The sequence below is a fragment of the Diprion similis genome, chromosome 12 (genome assembly GCF_021155765.1).
Source record: "Diprion similis isolate iyDipSimi1 chromosome 12, iyDipSimi1.1, whole genome shotgun sequence".
NCBI lineage: Eukaryota > Metazoa > Arthropoda > Insecta > Hymenoptera > Diprionidae > Diprion > Diprion similis.
Window position 1 is genome coordinate 7543334 of NC_060116.1, and position 20406 is coordinate 7563739.

A 20406-nucleotide genomic window follows, 5' to 3' on the forward strand; every position below is an offset into this window, starting at 1 on the left:
GACGATGTAAAGCAAAGTAAATGCTGGTAAATGGCAAATGGCATATTGTTATGAAAATATTTATCAAGTACGAAGATTTAATTAGCTGCAGAAATGCGTTAGTCACAGAATAGCAGTAAATGAACAAAAAAAAAACAAAAAAAAAAAAAAAACGAACAGTGAGGAAATTAAAAAATATATATGTACAGAACGCAGATGAACCAAAAAATAATAACAGTAATGGTAAGGCCTGGCTTGATTCTAACCTGAGTTGAAGGTCCGGTGAATGGCGTTGGGCGCGGTGGCGGGGACAGGGGCACTTTCTGGAACGGGATCACAGACATACACATCGAGTTAATTATTCAGAATTTTAAAGTTTCAGGCTGAAAACCTGTCGAAAAAACAACTATGAGACTGAAAACAAAAACCGACAAGAAGCATAACGGGGTGAACCTACGCAGAGTCTAAAATAAAATCGAAACAAACACTCGGGTCACCTTGCTATTTTCTACCCCTAAAAGTAAAATACAAGTGAGTGACTACAATCTAGGACATTTAGATGGAACCGTAAGAAAGCTCTGGATCGTGGTCAAAACAATGGGATAGGATCGACGCTGGCAAGTTTTTGCGATGATCCTTTCAGGATAGAATAGCATCCGCGAAATAAAATTCCTGCCCAACTAGGGTACTAGCTCGTCTTTTTCTGTGAAATTTTTTTCGTACTTCGCCAGCTAGCGCGAGGAATAATTTTTAGGGTTGGCAAGAAAAGGGTGAGGGCGAAAGAAGGTAAAAAAAGGGACTGTGATCCTCACGCGGTTGGCGGTGTATTCATCGGTCGCAGTCCCGTCTTACATCAACGTTTAAGCGTAGGAACTCCAAGTTCGAATCGAACGCTGATGCAGGGTGAGATAAGGCCTGTGGTAGGCTGGGAAAATGGTCAGTTTCGAGAAAAGTTTAAACAAATTTGATCCGAAGTCGCTGGGACCGAATATATTTTGGGCAAATTCTTCACCCCACTGATCCACTTCCGATATTCTTGGGATAATGCTCTTAGCGCGTCCAGCGATCCTCGCGATCAACAAGAGAACTACACTAGTTTTTGTTGAAAACTTAAAGTTGGGAGCTGAAAGTTAGTTCTGACTTTATTACCCATAGTCGTTGAGTGTAATTAACTTGAAGAACAATTACGTCAACTCCTCGTTCGAACTATCAGACTTCCCGCACTAACCCGCCCAACTGCCTTCAACCCCCCAATCTCTCCTATCTCTTTCTCACCCCACATTTTCCCTTACCCACCCTCTCTCCCTCGGACCTAACTTTTCCGATCTTGCCTCCTGACACTTAAGAGTCTTCACACCAGAGTGCTAAAACTTTCCGATACACTTAATTTCAAGCCTTTGAGAGTGCTCTATTTTCGAGTTTTCAAGTAAGTTTATGTACGGAGGAAGTTCGATTGTCGTGTTGGGTAAACATTTCATCTCACAAGGTTACACGCGTTGGTGGGGAATCGGTATGCGAGGCTGGTCGACTCCCCTTGGAAGAATCGATTTTTACGCCCGGTTCTTGCATTGGTTAAATCATATCTACTAATCAGTGAAAACTATTCGATATCCTTCAATTTCTATTATAGTACATATACGAGCTGTTTATCAAGCTTGATATTTTTTTTTTACAGTAGCGAGGTCCAGATTCATCGTGCAACATTGAATCAGGAGAATGTTGTGATTTTTCGTATTGTTTTTGTCTGGACGTATGAATCATGCCCATTCAGTGGCGTAAAAAATGATTACTTTTCTCTAATTCACTCGAGAGTAGTTCTGATGGATTAAACAAGCCTTGTATTGCGTAAGCTCGCTCGTGAATGTGTATTTTTTGCAGAAAACAGTTTGCGAAAATATCCTCGCGTTGCATACATAGACTCAACTATTTTCATAGACGTAAAAAAAACTTGTTGACTTCACCGAATACGGTGAACAAATGTGGTGGATACAATTTTTTGTTAATTGAAATAAATCTAGTTTCACTTGAGAACACAAATTTCTCTTCCACACTTGATAAAGTTAACAAGTCCTTCCTTTGTGTGTAAGCTAGCTAAATGTGACATATTCTTCTGGCTAAATTATAGAGAGTAAATTATTATCAATTGACCGAGTTTGCGAGCCTCTTTCCTTGGTGATGCTATTTCTCCTCAATAACAAAGCTGATCGTTTCTGGGTGACAGAATGTAATCTATGATGTACCTCATATTGATGTATACTTTCTGCTAGTTTTACCTTCAACGCTAAGAAGGATTGCCAAGTTGATCTTAGGCTCAGTGTTAACTTGGCACTCGTAGATCCCGGCGTCCCGTGGCTGGACATATTCGATTTTGAGGTCCCAGTCGTCCGAGGACTCCGGGTGCAATACGGCGAACCTCGCGTCTCCTGTGTAAGTGAAGATGGCTGACGTCAAGATGTGAAGATCTCTTTTGCGCATCCACGAAACCTAGAAAATCCAAAAGTACGTGCGTTTTTAATTCAAGTTAGATGTCTTGTGTTTCTGGTTTCTCTGAAATCGTTATTAAAAATTGTGATTTCATCTCCTCGATACTTATACTCTTCACTCGTCTATCGGATTTTTGAATCAAAAATCCACAATGACATTATTTTCTGAAATACTTATCTCACACTGGCGAACATGAGGCAAAGTGAAGGAAAAATAGAATGTGAAAAATTTTGTTTTGCCATGTTTGAAATGGCTCTTGCCTAGCAAAATTTTTTTTCAGGTAGCTTGAAAGTGGGATATTTGGTATAAGTGAAAATAGTTACAAAAATAGATTATTTAAATAACCATAATCATGTTATTTTCTCAAGTTTTCCCCTTTGCCTCAGTTCCTCTATATTTTCGTTTTTGAACAGGCATTTCGAGCCTTGTAATTTCTACATCAATTTCGGAACCAGCTCCTTAAACAAACCGAACCTTTCCCGTCACTGTCAATATCACTTAATGTCGATGCATTTTCCGCTCAGTAGTAGATGGTTGCAAGTGTCAGACGCGAACGTCTACCGCAATAATTAGGCAACCATATACGCGCTGGTGTAAATATGAGGCGTCGGTTGCAGGAAAATTTGCTAGATTTTTTCTAACAAAGTATGGCAAAGCTTTTGAAACAGAAGGATATAAAAAAAAAAATAGAATGCAATTTTTTCAAGAGTATCCGATTCTCGGCGCCGCCGCTCGAGGCTCGACGGGATGATTGAAGGATCTTTTCCACCGACTTCCTCTCTCAATTTGCCGAGAGTTCGTTGTCGAGTATCTATTTACACGACAGGGCACTGTATACATATAACATCGATGGGAAACTGACGTGCCGTGCCGTTTTCAGCTGGGAAAATTTTCACGGCTCTATGACGGAGGGGCGATATATCCGTATACCACATACGGATATACGCCTGCTCCCGACTAAGCCCGGCTTCTAGTACCTCCGTTGTAATCTATGTGTACACATCATTCAACGCTTATAACTTGAGCTTCCCCGCGGCTTTTGTCTACCTGCCTCTCTGATGCTGCGCACTTTGTTAGATTGGCTGATTTGCCAAATTTAATCCCCTTTCAATCGATATATATATATATATAGGTTTATAGTATAGAATGCACCTGATATCAGCCGGTGTTCCGCGTATTCTGATGCAAATTGTTTGCTGACTAGTCTCAGTACAGTCTACGCATTGCCTTCTTTAATACTCAATCGAATCGTGTTCGATGCCAGTTACTGATCGCTAAATTATCGTAAATTCGCAGAATTGTACCGATTCTATTGATTGCGATGGTATTGTAACGAAGTTGTGTTCACACTCCTTATACACCCCAGTCCAGCTGATGTCGATGTAATATTCAGTCGTCGAATGTTAAATCATTTGTATAATGTACGGTTACTCGGCCATCGAGTATTTCTGTAGAAACAGCCAGTCCTCAAATTTTGATAGAAGTACTTTAATTCAAAATATATCCGCTTTTTTCACATATTATTCTTTGCTGTGAGATTTCTGTAATTCGATGTTTGCTCATTACGCACGGAGAACCTATTCGTTCCTTCAGGCGAAATTCCTAGGTTTCCCTTTATTACAATATCATACTTTTCACTTGCGACCTGATGTTATACGTTTCGTTCTGTGATTCGATTCCAGCGAAATAGCATCTCGTGCACTTTCCACGGTCTACTCGCCCCCGTCCCCCCACCGCCCCGTTGTTTTGTTTCAAACAATCTCGCAGAAATCTCAGATGAAAATCTCATTATGTATTACATTATTTCAATCATGTTACGTGTGTTTCAAATCCTTTGAAACGATTCTTCTGCTGTGCCACTTTAAGTGGTGGGTACTTTCTCCGCTCTCAAATGTGTTTCATCCTGAGAAATAAAAGGATCGTGTAATAGGCTTGCGGGAGAAAATCAAGTACCGCGAATTTTTTCTCTTCCCTGTTTTTCTTTGATCAAATACAGCAAAGGTAGCGATTGAAACAAAGTCACGCGTCGTTGTCTCGGCATAATGTGTTGGAGCAGAAACGGACCTCCCCACAAAAAAGAAAAAAAAAGAAAAGAAAAGAAAGGCCGAAGTCACAAATCAGAATGTTATAAGATTATCACCTTTGTTTGTGTAAGAGAGAAAAAAAAAAAAAAAAAACTTAGAAAAACTTGGATTCGATATCTTTGATATCCTTGACTCTACAACCCTCATGGGGTGATAAATAAATTGCAAAAGTATCGGTATCAATACAGTCTAGGGGTCGCGATTTATTGAAGGGTGAATAAGAAGGAAAAAGAAAAAGAGAGAAAAAAAAAATCTGTATTAAAAAAAAAAGAGTATAAAAAAGAAAATTTCTTTATTCCCACCAGTTTTCTTGCGCAGACTTTCTCTTTCACCCCTGCGAAACAAAGACGCGCGCATTGCTTGTACCCCGAGAGTCTATACAACGAGCGGGTGAAAAAATGTGCCAAGTTTCTCGGAGGCCATTACGTTCTGGGTACCGTTTGGGTGCCGTTTGGGGCCGTTACGGATAGCCGAGAGCCCCGGGAGTTGCCCTGACAATTACGGGCGCACGTGCTCGCGTTCTCCACTTGAACACCGCTGCCATTTCTAATACACAGGGCTCTGATGGGAAATTGAACGTATGTTCCTTACGCCGAGATTTCGTGTCGTTCCACCTAAGTGATGCAGCTCTTTCTCTCGCCCAGATAGATATAACATATAGTATACATATGGCGCCCACAGAATCGTTCTCCCGCTGATGAAGGTTATTTTGGTTTGGTTCTGTTACAACGATTGTACCTGTTCCTCTTCATCTTGTTTCTTTCTTGCTTCTCTCGCCGTTGCTGCTGCTGCTGCTGCTTCCTCTTGAATATCTCTTCGACCGACGACAGATGCTTTATATATGTATATGCGAAGAGCTTTTCCGATGTCAACTCACCCCACCAAGATACATAGATTTACATGCTTTACATGTGGCATAACTTTTAGTTTACGTTCTGCGCGGATAAGGGGACAGCTTAAAGAACTTCTGCTTGAAACAAGAAGTTTAATCTAGGACTCTGCAGTTGTGCGAGTGGAAAACCAAGCCTGGGCTTGATACATTTGGGTTAAGCTACCAAAGAAGAAGAAATAAAAATGAAAACAAAATCTGAGCGATCCTTACTCAAGCGATATGATCTGCATTTACATTTTATATCTGTTCTCGTGTCTTATTTTTTTTTTTCCTCATTTTCACTCGGAGAACCTCAGCATTATTCAACGTGGAGGTAGAAAATGTGTCATAGAATGGAGAAAAAATGGAAAAAAGTAAAAACGAAACTAGATGACGAGGGGTTCATCTGTGACAATTAGAAGACTATATCTGCCCTCTTTTCAATCTCAGATGAGTAACTCATTACCACTTTGATTCGCTCGTATTTTTTAATGACACGGGTGAGAATGGGTATATAAAATTCCTATTTCCTTTTATTACTTGACTTCGGGATATCGTTCAACCCCTTGAAAGAATTTCGTGACCTGATAATGAAAAAGAAAAAAAGACGCACACACGGATGGTGTTTAAACCTCAATTTTCATTATTTATGTAGAAGGTTTGAGGAGAACAAAATCGAAGGGTGAAGTTTTCACCGTAGATCACAGGACAGTGACAGCTGATTCGTGCGATAATAATCGTACTGTGATACCAATTGGAAACCATGTTTTATACCGTCTAAGGAATTTTCGTCTCGTGGTGATCGATATAGCTGGTATATTTCCGCAGGGAACGAGGGTTAGAAACTCCGTCCCACTTTCTCCGATATTATTGCCACAGAGTCAGCCAATTATCGCGGGAAATTTAAAAAGTCTATAGACATGAAACGAGTTTTTTTTATTAATAAAAAACAATTTGGACACGTACAATACCGAGATCAGAGAGTACTCGGTAAACAATGGCAGAGCTGCTTAAAGTAATTCGTGCAACTGGGGGACATTATTGTAGTGCGGGTAAAGTCAAGGCAAACTTAAAATCTGAGGGAGTAAAGTTTCTGTGTGAAGACCATTAAAATGTAAATTAAAATACGTACGTTTGCATATCTCTTAACATTTCCGTTCTTTTTCTCCACGTTGTTTCCACCCATAAAGCGCTGTTATCATTTCGCGCCTTTTATATATGTAATTCGTTCCCCGTCCACGGTAAATTAAATATTTTTCCTTCCTCTTATTCGCCACTCTCTCACATACTCTTGAATTTCTTTCCTCCTCGGTGTACAGGCAGAATCTTGCATGCGCTATATTCTTTTCTACATTCGAAGAATTCCTTTTCACCGCACATCCCTACCGGATTCACATAATTTTTTTCAAGTCGTTTGGCTCACGTTTCTCGTACTTTTCAATCGGGTTAAATTATTTGCTTCCGAATTATAAAGTGGAAGGATCATTCTCAATGTACGTATCTTGATATATTCACTAATCTGATGGATGCAGGGCGAAAAAGACGCGTGCGACGATCAAGGATATATGTAGTATAATGGCAGACATAATATCCTTCCCGGATTCTTGTAAGATATTAAAAACTCGAGGGTATCGCTTTTATATCGTTGAGACGAAGTTTTGCGGGGTAGAATGTTACATCATTTTTATATGCCGACGGTTCGTGCACGAGAGTGAGAGAGGGGGGAGAGAGAGAGAGACAGACTGGCCTAACAAATGTTTTGTATGTAACCGCGTAACCTTTATACAGGGATGACAAAATATGCGTTTAATACACTCGAAAACAAAGGGAGGGAAACATAAAAATAAAAAATTAGTCGAGACTTCGGAAGGGTGAAACCGCTGGCTGGTGTGCATGACGGTCAATAAAAGTCTCCCCGAAATCTGTCGCGAAGGTGTCCGACTATCCAAAAAAAGTTAATTTCTCTTAAATCTTACGAATGCAAATTATTTTGATACATCTCTATTCCATCAGGAGAATTCGATCATTTCTTTACTTGACTCCGAGCAAGGATCGGGATTACGAGGCACGGGGAACGAAATTCCGGGGGACATACTGCAAGCGAACGGGAATTCTCTTGGCAACAATTTCGAATCCACGAATCGCGATAAGGGGCGAAGTCGGAAAACCTTTGGTGCTACTGAAAATGCCACTTTCTGCTTAGGTCAACCAAAAGCCGGAAGTGAAGGAAAGTCAAGTGAAGTGGCTTTCTCACTTTTGTCCAGATTGCGCTGGAAACTCCGCGGGCCCGTAGATACATATATGTGTCTTTTTCATTCGTTCAAACGAGGAGCTGCACAGAGTGTATTTGTGTCGGACACGTCATCCGCTATCCTGTAGATCGGCGGAAATTTCATTCTATCGTTGCGGATTACCTTTTCGATCCAGAATCCATACGCTTAACTTCACTGGGTATATTGTAATATTCTTTGATAAAAATTTGATTTATGCTGGATAAACTTTTCCTAGAAGCTTGTTCTTCTCTTAACAATTCTCGAGGTGATGTGTCAGAGAATTTTTTCAGATCAACCGTATGAAACTATTAAATAAAATACAAAACTTATCCTACGTTCGATGTCACGTGACAGTTTTGATGTAAAAACCGTTTGACCAAAGGATACAAGACGAACTGCAAGATTAGTGGAGAGTGGCAGATGGTCGCCAAAGAAAAAAAAAAAAAAAAAAAAAAAAGACCAACAATAAATCGAATCTGTCAACGGTGCACTAGTGAAGTCCGGGTATGATTCGGTTTATCGGACAAACATAACCGGGTAAAGCGACCCCCAGATTGCGCGGAAAGGTTTGGGCTGCAGGTAATTTGCCGAGGAGAGAAAAGGAATCTAGGTTATTCATCAGCGGAGAGCCCGGGTGAAGGGATGAACACGGTGAGGTGGGGGAGAGCAGGAATAAGGTGCAGGCTCAAGTACGGAACTAATTAGTATTGGCCGTCGTCCTGCAGCCCTTGGCGAAAACCTCGCCGTCGAGGGACGAAGGTGTTGCTAGAGGCGTCTTGGGGGTAATTCCGCCTAATGAGCTGCCTCTGGTCTAACGATCCCTTTTTTACTTTACCCCGTACGAATACGGCCAAGTCGTATTGCAACTGACCGGCCACCACGACGGACTCCGTTTCCCCTCTCGGTAGTTGCTGCTGCATGTAGGGAGTAGATTATCGCAACGCTTGGCGATAACGTTGTCCGACCATTGTTCCAGCAGACCCTGATTGTATACGCTCGTACATTTCAGGAGCGAATCGTCAGGGACGAAACTCTGGCAGAACGAAACCGTAAACTCATTTGCATGACTATATGTGTGGGTGCTGTTTTCATGCGTAAATACTAAATTCTGCGTCACTTTTTGCGATGTTTTAGTGATATTATTATATTCATGATTATTAGGGTTTACCTATATTTCGATGTAGAAATTTTTGCTGGTTAAATATTACGAGTAGTAATATAGTTTCCTTCTTCGCGTTATCTCGTTTTCTTCGCAATTAATAAGAACAAACGAATCGCCCCATGTTTTTTACACTTTTTTGTCATCCGTTATATCTATACGTTTGTTTAGTTGTATAATATAGTTGTGTTTACTGGGGACAGCTGTTTAACGAACCGTCCATAATGATACTTGCTCAAGTCAATTGAAATTTAGCAAAGAGACAGAAGGGGGGGAAATTTTTTTAAGCCGAAAGCGTGGAATAATCAGGGTTCCTTAACAAGTTTGAAATGTGAGAGCCCTGTAATTAAAGACAAACCCAGCGAGGCTGTTGTCGTTAGAAAAGTATACAAAAGCTTCCCCCCAGTTTACATCTCGAATTCTAATTTTTTAGCCGAGGAGAGACTCTTCAGATCCTCTTTTCCACCCTTCGTGGCAATTCATGTTTCATCGTACTCTTCACGACTAGTAAGTTCAATAAATTTTTTAATGGTAAAAACTTTGCCTCGGTAAAGGGTTTCGTGCAATCTCATTATTCCTTGGGGATGGAAATACATTTCTCTTTATAATTGGGAAATTTTATATTCTTCAATTTGCCATCTTTAGCACGTGTCTTTTATACATACATTATACAGTCAATGGTCATAATTGCTTGTCAAATTCGTTACCGCGAATTAAACGCTCTTATTTGCTCGCTCTTCTTCCCAGTTTCATCCTATTTTATTTTTGGTATTTACAGACTCTCGATTCTCCGTTTATACTTCTTCTTTTCTCCTTCGTTTAAAATCGTGTTTCGAAAGAAAAATGGTACCTTCGATAGGGCTAATTTAAAATATTCAGTAATGATAATTAATTCAAGTTACAAAATACCTCGAAGCTTTATAAGCTCTGGGCTCATTTCAGATTAGAATTCGTTCGTCTAGACGATGGATTCAATTTTTTCAATCGACGTGGGACGTCCCGTCAAAAAAAAAAAAAGAAAAAAAAATGCTACCGCTTGTGCCACATGTATTTTTTCTTCTTTATTTTTCCTCGGTGTAAAACTTTCTACGAATTCGATGCGATAAGTCGAATTTAAGCTGATCAGACGTGCATGGTTTTGGAATCAGTTTGACGAAGAGAAAGAGAAAAAAAAAAAAAAAAAAAAATACGAAAAGTGCAATGCAGTATCGGTGATTCTCAGTACCGATAACAAAGTGTAAGAAATATACCTGGTTGGATGTATTTTCAGTCACGATATACTGCTTTATATTTCGATGCCGCTTTATTACGTACAGTTGTAGGAAGAGCCGCGTTACCTGACCGGGTTTAGGTGTGCACGGTGGTTGAAATATTACCCGCCTGCGCATCTTCTCCATATCTCAACGTGGTTGTTAGTATACCCGTGTGGATTGAACCCGCAGCTTGGGTAGCGCAGGGGGTGTAGTGAATACGGCATAGAACGAGAATGGCGAGAAAGATTGCAACCGATTTCATTGTTCCAAAGGTGCATCGTGTGTGAGACTCGTCGAATATGCGGCGTTTCCGGATTTATTCCATATTGGCAATGCATCGCATTACGATTTCTCGCCGCTACGGTATGCGGAGGTATAAAAATATTTGCCATCAAACGTCTGCAAATTTCGCGGTTTGACATATACGTCGATCAAAAAAATCTCGGCGGAAAATCGAGCAATTTACATTTCATTAAAAAAATTTTCTACTCGTCACTCGTATTTACGGAATTAAACTGAACCATCGTCGCGACGCCCTTTCATTCGCCCAAAACCGCGTGGGACAAACGCCCTTTCACGATCCACTCGGGGCTTTCGACTTTACGACCGAGTTTCTAGATTAGGATTTATTTTAATCCAGAAGGACCGTCTTTTCGCGGGCTCTCACCGACTTCCTTCTTATTTCACCCCGACTCCTCGGCGCTCTCGCCTTCTATCCCCGATTTGCGCGGAGCCTGCGGCACGGTCTTAAATCAATTGATTCACCGGTCGTTTCAAGACTTCATGATGCCTATTTTGCGAGCGCCTCATCCGCCGGCCGTATAAGATTATTAGCCTCGGCTTGCCGAGTCTCCTTGATTTTTCACTTTTATACGTCTCTTATTCCTCGCTCCCTGGTGAGCTTTGGTAACCCAGAATCGTGAAGGGCAAATTGAGGAATAAAAGCGGCAGAGAAATCACCCTTATTCAACCGAACGAGAAAATTCAACCACCTCATACAATTACGCTTCGTGCTGAACACGTGTTAGTATATGTTTCGATAATAGTGTTATTCATCGTGAAAATATTCGTCGCTTGAGTGTCCCAACCTTGTGTGTATTTCCAAAACTGGATTTTCTCTGTCACGTTCAAACGTGCCGTATTCACCTCACGTTTCGGACGAATAATTCGTTTAAGAAAACCAAAAAAAAAAAAAAAAACCATAACAGTATAAAAATTTCAACATAATTTCGAGGAATGTTGAATTTTCATCTGATGAGGAGAGTGAAAAATTGAAGAAGATGCAGTAATTTTAGGTACGCCGTACGAAGAGATATGCATTTCAGATGTAACAAAAAAATATATATCATGCATATGGCATATTCATATGTCAAATATATGACAAATAATAATCATATATATTTTTTTTCATATGGCACATTTTTGAAAGCAGCAAAAATGGATTAATTTCCCAGTTGCGGTTCTTTTTATTAATATTTATGACCAATGAATACATATGTGAAGTGAAAAATATTCTCGCAATTAGAAAACACAATAGGCTATATTTCTCTATTTCTCTGGATGTTGTCTGCGTTGGTAAATTTTTTCCAGGTCTCATTTAAATATATCATAGGTATAATACCATGCGGTCTCTACAGGCAGGTGAATTAAAGTCTCAAGTTTCCGTATCGATTTATTCCGTTGACCACGCAATCACCTCCTGAAGTAGAGTGTCTGAAAACGTACGTACTTGCATAAAATTTTCACACACGCGTCTGACACACTTCTTACCTTCAACTGCCGAGAAATTGAAATCTAACCAACCGAAATAGTTGAAACTGGATAAGGTTTCGTAGAAATCTTGCGATCTCGATTCGATTTCGTTTTTCTGACTTTTGGCGATTTTACTGTTTTTCTTTTTATTATTTCTTTTCTATTTTCCACGAGGAAAGAAATACGGCTTACGCATTGAAATTAAAAAGCTTCTTTCGACAGCCACATCACGGTGTGTACATATTTGCAACTGTATGAACATTGAGTTGGTCTGAAAATAACAACTGTGCACGACTTGTACTGTTGTCGGTTAGTATAATATACGAGATGTTTCTTTGTATTATGCGAAGCCTCCAGCTAACCATGTGTCGAGTGCCTCCTACAATATCACGGACACACGTCACTCGACCTCGTCGAGCACCTGAGACTAACTTGACCTTATTCAACCACACCGACACCTTACCAGGTTATAATTGCTCTGCCTCTAGGCGCTGCTTGACGTTGTCACGCGAGCAGGTGAAATTACGTACGCGGTTGGTCATATACATATATATATATATATATATATATGTACCTAATATCTGAAACACTCGAAGGGTGGTTCAATTGACAATAACTGTTATTTTTTTACGCTAATAAAATCTCAACCGTTGCTAAACAATATTTACTCAACTTGGCCCGCGGTTACTTCGATCGTGTGAAAAAATTTAACATATACATACGTCAATCAGGAGGGCAGAGACCGCATGGGGTGATCGTCGCAAAAAAATTGATTGACACACAAATCGCGAAAAGAGCACTCGTCAGATTTATTCCCCCGTCGCGTTATTTTAACCGCGGTATATTTCTGTATTTTACCGGGAAGGATTGTATTTTATGATAAGCATTTCAGCGTGAGTTAATTTATCGGCGAATACTTGACGCGTGCAGTTGACTTTTTTCATTGATCCCAGGTGACATACATTTGTAACAACTCGCGAAAGAGGAAAAGAGGAGGAAAAAGAGTGAGTAAAAATTTTCCTTTGAACGACGCTGTGTCTTCCACTATTGTGAGTTGCAGAGGACTCAGTGACCTTTGAAATAAAAGCTCCGGTAGCATAATTATTACCGTTGGCAATCTTTGCTCCAGCCGCGTATTCAAAGAGATCGCCTCTAGCTTTTTCAGCCTCGTCCTAGCTCGCCTTCGCGGAGAAAAATAACGAGGAGTGGATACCCGCGGAGAGACCATCTTTTTGGTTTTACTTTTTTGTACCGATATATATTTTTTTCGGCTATTTTCTCCTCCAACCCGTTATTATGCTTAATATCTCTCCGTTTTCGCATTAAGCCTGTAGGGAGCACAACAATAGTTCTTAGCTATCGACTTTATAAGGGAGATAGAACCGCCTAATGGGACCAGCTAAAGAACCCGAAGGTTCCTTCAGAATTTCTATATAAATTTTATTATACAGATAAATTCATAAATAAAAGGGTACGCCCAGGCAACATTTTTATTTTCACTCACTTCGCCACCATAAAATTCCCCCCCTTCATTCGACCATTGCTTGATTTATGTACATATATTGTGCCCGGAGTGCCAATACCGTGTCTGCAAGCTAGTATCCTTGACTTTGAATGGCGCAATATACGCAACGCCGTAGTTGTGCCACGGGTTTTCTGCGCCACATTCGCTAAAGCCACAACTGCAATATGGGGTGCTGAGTGAAGCATAAAGCGCTCAAGATTATCTCTATTTGTGCCTGAATATTCGCCGTGAAGTAGGGACACGCCAAAATAAGTGAGGCGCTTCCAAATTCCCCTGTACAGTTGAGGAAAGCGGAATTTTTTCGCAGCTTTTCGCACTGATGGTGTATAAAGAGAAGGTACGACGTTCATTATTCCACTCCGTCGTTACGATTCACCGGCAATTGCAGTTGACGAAGAGATATTCTTATTTTTTTTCTCTTATACTTTCTTTCTCTCTCTCTCTCTCTCTCTCTCTCTCTCTCTTTCTCTCTCTCTTATAGAAGAGAAATTCAGCTTTTCACAACCAGGTTTTTTTTTTGTTGCCGAGTGATCCTTACTGTCCCGAGTGCACTCGGATCGTCGTCTACTGGATATAAAAGACGTGGGCTAATAGGTCCTTACGAGACTCGGAACACAATTCCAGCAGCTCGTTTCTCCATCTGTCCGAGAATCAGCTCGCGAGCATGCCCGGCTATTCTTCTCGAGATTGTAACCGACGCAAAGAAATGTCTGACTGTGAGCGACGCGACGCTGAGGTCCGATAACTAATAAGAAAGATAAGCACCGCTTGATCCCACCCGAGAGAATTGGCAAAGTTTGGGGGGAAAAAAGTTGGCGCAAGCCACGCCTTCATCGTTTGTTTCGATGCTAATTCCTGTGCTTTCGTCAATGGCGAATAGCGTGACCAGTTCAATCGCTGAAGTTCGGGGCTCCAGATCGATAACTTTCCTGACGCAAACGTGAAACTTCCGTTTTCCGCAAGAATGTTTCCTCCTGTATAGTACGCCGTAACGAGTTTCCTGCTCGTTTGATAAAGGGGTGGATAATTATTCCAGGGGGCGTTTCAGTGTGCAAACCTCCGGCCTCCGCGGGTCAGCCCGAAATTGGAATCGGTTCTGCGTTTGCTGATGCTTGACTATCCTGCAAGGAAGACTTGAAAGGATCCTGCGACACCAGACGTTGACTTTCGTTCCAACAAAGTAATTAATGTTCTTGGTTCTTGGCCAAGAATACGTCGGGGTTTCTACTCGTTTCACTCTGCGTACCGTGTCGGTGCTCCCTTGTGTTCCACACACGTGTGTGTATTTACATTTCTGAGGATTTACAGATGTCTGTGATTTTGCCTCGACCCACGTACAATCTACGCGGGAATAATGAACCCTTCCAGACGTCTGTACAGGGGTCCTGGAACACCTATTATTATCTGAATCCGACTGATTACGTTGACAATCCGCTTCTCTTCGCGCTGACACACTCTTTTGTCTCTCGTCTATTACCGCGATTCTATTCAAAACAACCTGTGCGAAACTTTCTGCCATATGTACTATAGGTGCGCGTAAAATGTTTCATTATACATATACATACATTATCCTGACGACGATTGCTTCTGCTGTAGAGACGGATACGCTCTTGAGGAATTGAGGTCCTGTCTGGGAGATGGGACTTTTGACATAAAAAGGTGTGTAAATATCTACAGTATACATCTTCCAGAGTTGCAAGCTTATAACGGAAAGTGAGTGAAGAAATCTACTATTCTTTTTGTACTTGAAAATTTTCTTCATGAACGATTGTCAGATATCGGCTTGCATCCCCTGAAAAAACCGATCATCTCAGGATAGACGTGAAATAGATTTCGTTGTCAATTTCGCGGAATTCGATCGAATTATCTACTTTCTTCTACGTAAGAAGACGTCAGTCTTGTACTTCGAAGCTTGGTGGCGGGTTATATATGATTTTCTTGGAAGGCGAGTGTGAAAGACTTTAATGGTGAAAGAGCTGATCCGATTGTCATTCGAATCTCTTTCATACACTCGTGGCCTTAATGTATTCCGAGTATGAAACGTAGAACCTTGTTTGAGGATCCGTTAACGCCAGTTGAATCCTGTCTCAAGGCTCGGGGCAAGGTATTACGTCGCTGAAAGAAATCAGCGAGACGTGCAAACGCACGTATGTTGTGCAATATGCACATGCGGTAAAAGGGGAAACAGCACGCTGTGAAATAACACCGGGTATAAGAAAGAAAACGACAACATAATAATAATAATAATAATGAAAAAAGAAAGAAAGAGGCGTGAAAGAAAAATAAAAAATTGAACAAATAAAAACTACCCCAGAAGTGTAGTAATATTTTTGTAATCATTCTGTCCGCGGTGTGGAAAACGCGCGTCGTTTTAAGGGGGATGCAGCCTGTAAAAAGGGTAGCGTGCATACCCCGTAGATGACGTTGTGCATAGTCTGCTTCCCGCCCCTGCAGTATCGTTTGAAATGATTTCCACCCCGCAGAGCCCGTTCGCCTTCCGTGTCAAGCGTCATCTCCAGTAATGACTCCGCGTCGCGGGTGAGAATCCCCAATCCTGCCGATCCTTACACACATAGTTCACGCCTGTCGTCGAATGTGCATGAATTTTCCCTGTCGGTGTTGTCAGTAGGGGTTGAAGGAAAGAATTTTCAGTCTCGAGCGACGATCGGGGGGCTGTCAATTTGTCTGAAAGTAGACTGACAAGCTTGGGGATGGACATAATATTACCTATTCGGCGAAGATGACTCCTTCCGTTTCACTGGCGTAATCTAGACGGTGTGAATCCAGTCTCTGTGATCCTCGCGCCGACTGGCAAGGACACAGGAGAAGCCTGATAATAATTTTCTGGTTTCGAGGCTTACCCCTGGGCTTAGTGGCGGGATTCCTGTGTTTCAATTACACGTGCGATCATAACGGCGTTACAGCCATGAATCTATCTGTCTACGACTGTTCGGGAGCCACCGCGATGGGGCTAACACGAGTTTCCTCCTTCGCGGTGGTAAAGGTGAGGCCGAGATATGTTGAAGTGGGCTAGTAATGGCGGAGCGTGGTAGGACCGAGGGGAAGGTCGTAACCACTTCCGTTAGCTTCTCTACCGTCTCTCTACCAGCCCGACGATCACCGCACCGCCCTCACTTGACTGCCATTGTAATTGGCTGCCAAATGAGTGCCTGGCCTGCAGTAAATCTTACCAAAGTTACACCGTTGGATTTAGAATGGCTTTAGTTCCAGAGCGGGTCCTGGTACGTTCAATCATTATTTGAAATGGTTAACTTCTCGAGTCAATATATATACCATAATAATCCAGCTACTTATATGGATTAAAAGGAGAAAAATGATTATCTCTGTAACCCTCTTTCGACTGAAAGTCAACGATGAAATTGACAAGTTAGTAATTAAAAGTTTCCCAGACGATTTTCAGCGGCGGTTTTTTGTTTCTTTTGTACCATTTGTTCGGTTTCCAGAAAACATAAGGCTTGAATTTATATTATCTTTTTGGTCAAATAACAAAGTTGCGACAGTTCAAGTGAAAATTAGTGTTCTTTCGGATTCATTATGTAGCTAGTCTACAACGTCCCCATGTATGCACTCATACACAAAATTAGATTTATTCCATCGTTCTAATTAAGTGTCGTCAGTTGATATATATATAAATATATATATATATATATTATACTTCGCACCCTTCGCTTGAGCTGAATTCCGGTCGCTACGATCGATTATCGCAGAATTGAAGTACCGGCAGCGCAAACGTAGTCGAGGAAAAACAATCAGAGCGTTAGATTATCCGAGAGAGAGAGAGAGAGAGAGAGAGAGAGAAAGGAAAAAGTAGATGTATGAGAGGAAAACGTAATAAAGATAGAAGAAACAGAGGAAGCGAAGGAGGGCAGGGAATTTGGGAAGAGGGAAGAAGGTAAGGGCGCGTCGTGAGGATTTTCGCGCTTCGGCGAACACGTACGACACGTAGCTTCCAATCAGACGAAGGGCAAATGACACGCTCTGGTATCACCGAGAGGCTGGGATCGCGGGCCAGCAGGAATATACAGTTCGACGAATTCGTTGGAGGGAAAGGGGAAGGGGGAGAGGAAGAGGAAGAGGTACCTAAAGGATAGAAGAAGGAAATAAAAGGTAAGGGAAGGAATCCCAGAAAGAAAAGAAAAAGGAAGAAACGAAACTCCGTCTCAATCTCTCCCAAGCGCATCATTCTTTCCCCTATAACAAAAGCGCACACTTACCCAACCATATTCATTACTCAGTCCCCACCGTCGCTGCCACTGCGCGTAAACTAAAATATAAGCGACGTGGTGAGACGAGAAGAGCCATTGGGAAAGGGGGAGAAGGGGGAAAAGGAACGGAGAATGGAGAGAAACCGAGGCTGCAAACAAACCTGGCGGTCCAGGCCAGGGACAAATGTGAGTGGGAGAAACACGTAAGAACAAAGCACCGAAACAAAAGACAATCAGTTATGCTTTGCACCCACCCCCACCCCCGACACCGTCACCCGCCTTTGTCTCTCACCCCAGCCTTTAACGACACCGCGAGTTACACCGAGCGACGGAATAGGCAATGGGAAGAATGAGGATGAATTTCGAAAATCTTCTCTTTCCGGATATTGTATGATTATCGTCGCATAGCCGGGGAGGCATATTGCAGGTAAAGATATTTTCACCCGCTGTGCACAGTGCGAAAAACAGTGAGAGACCTGCGGGAGGGAAAAAGTGAGGCGCGTTGGTTCGTTGCCAAATGCAGGTGCAATGAAATCTGGCCAACAACTAATACGCGGGAAAAGCATTTCTGCGTGTAACGCGTTATAAATTTCTAACGCTACGTACGACCAACGTATGTATATGTATATGTAGGTATGATCTGTGTACGCGCATACAATACAAGCTGCGCGATAATTAGTGCGCGCAACGAAATGATGACAAATGGAAAAATTAATGCCCCTGGTTGTACGCGCGTCCGCGCTTTGTGCTATCGCGTTATAAAGCATGGAAATTACAACGACGGTATCAAAATTTTCGTAACAGATTTATGCGAACCTATTATATGTGAAATTTGCGAGTTATCTGTCAACGGTTACCTCAAAAATCAGATAACAGATTCGATTATCGTTTAATTACGGTATTCCGTTAATACTCCTTCTCCCCTCACCTCGCCCCCCTCTCTTCCTGCTCTGCGGGAGCAGATTTACGCGAGCAAGATGATGTCGTCACTCGAGTAAAGTCACCAGCTCTCGAGCATCTCGCCGCGAGATCTGAGGGATTATGTGGAATGTAGGCGAGGATCAAGGGCGCGGAGGGGATGATAACGGAAGAAAAGAGCCACTCGAGTGTCTCGCCTACTTACTATCTCCAAGTGACATAATTCGGTTCAGGTATTCTCGCGGGCTTCGCTGTCATCCGAGCTTCCGATCGGGTATTAGTTAGTCAATCAATTAAGGGAGATCGCTGAGACATGATGGGTAAAAGAGAGGGATGACAGCGAGGCGATTGATACAGCGTGGAACGGAGACGTCGAGGGATTAAGGGGTGCGGAAATGGCACCCTGGACATTTAATTTGGCAATCCAATAAAGACCGCAGACATTAGTAACGGGGAACGTTTCAAATGAATTTCTACTCGTGCCCGCTTGCCCGTTACCAATGCGACTCGCGTCAGCCCGATTCTCTTTTTTGTTTTTCCTTTTCGCGAAATTAAATTTGCTTGGCGAGGTGGCCGAGGAAGAGAAGGAGGTGCCTGTCTGCCCTGGGGAATCCTGAACACAGATCCTTGAATTCCGTCAGGTGAGGTCGAATCGAGGAGACGGCAAGGAAAAAGGTAGACATATTCATCGAGGCTTAGTGCGCTGGTGCGGTCAAGCTCAAAGCTTTTAATGCACCATCGGCGGACGGTTGTGACCCATGACCTCTTCTCCTCGTCTGCGCGTCACCAGTCCTATTCCACCTTCTCCTGTGGGATGGCTGATCCGATTCTAATCTTCACGTCCGCTGGTCTGGTCCAAACTAAAGAATATCGGCTGCAAGTCGTGGGTGGAAAAAGGTGAGAGGCATTTTCATCCCCTGTTAGAAGCTAGCAGGATATCATTTCTCGAATTAGATTTCATCCGTCCGGATGCAACCGTCACTTCTCCGAAATCATCGTCTCGACGACGGGGAAAACTATCAGCTATAGCCAATCACGTCTTAAGTGATATGATTTGAACCGTTCTTGATATTTGTCTATTTTTAAACGATGATTGAAAAATATGAAACGACACATTTGAGTGAGTCGATCTCCACACCGTGATAACCTAGCCAGTAGAGTTTTCCCGTGCCGAAGGCATCGTTTCTCTATTCGTCACGTACGTTTGTTTGCATTCGTAATATTAGCGGTAAATAGAGACATGTATGGGTCAACACGTATGCGTTGGGGTGGAGCAGGGCCTAATTTAGCGATCATTGTCCCGGTGTCTCTCATTTGGGATAAGGCGACCGCCAACCTATCGGATAACTAAGCTCTACGCTTCAAAAGCTCTTGACCCAAATGTCACGGCGTTACCAAATGCTTCGGGCGAGATCGTCATCTCACAGTGTGTTCGCGTTGTTATCTCAGCGTAAGGTTTCCTCCACGTCGAATTGTGTAGTTATTAGAGGTTACCTTCTGGATAATCTGATAAGAATAAATCGAGCAACGCAACCCTGGTGTGGCTCGGTGTGAAGATGATGATATTCTCCATCGATCAGCTTCGGGGTTGCTGTTCATCGAGAGTGCGGGAAACGCCGAAGATGTAGAGGTGGAATTTATTTTCGTTATACTTGAATCCGATTCAGGTGATTCGAATCGTCCAGAGGGGGTGAAAATGCCTGGTGAAATATATCGAGGATGCATTGGGGGTGATCGAAGCTACACATCTAGTTCAGAAAATCGCCGTGCTGCGGAATTCCGGTTGGACTCCGCGGGGCCCCGAGTGTTCAATGAGGAGTGAGCCCTCGGGTTAAACGGGAGGAAAATACGGGGGTGGAATATTCAGGGAGTCTGTCGGCCC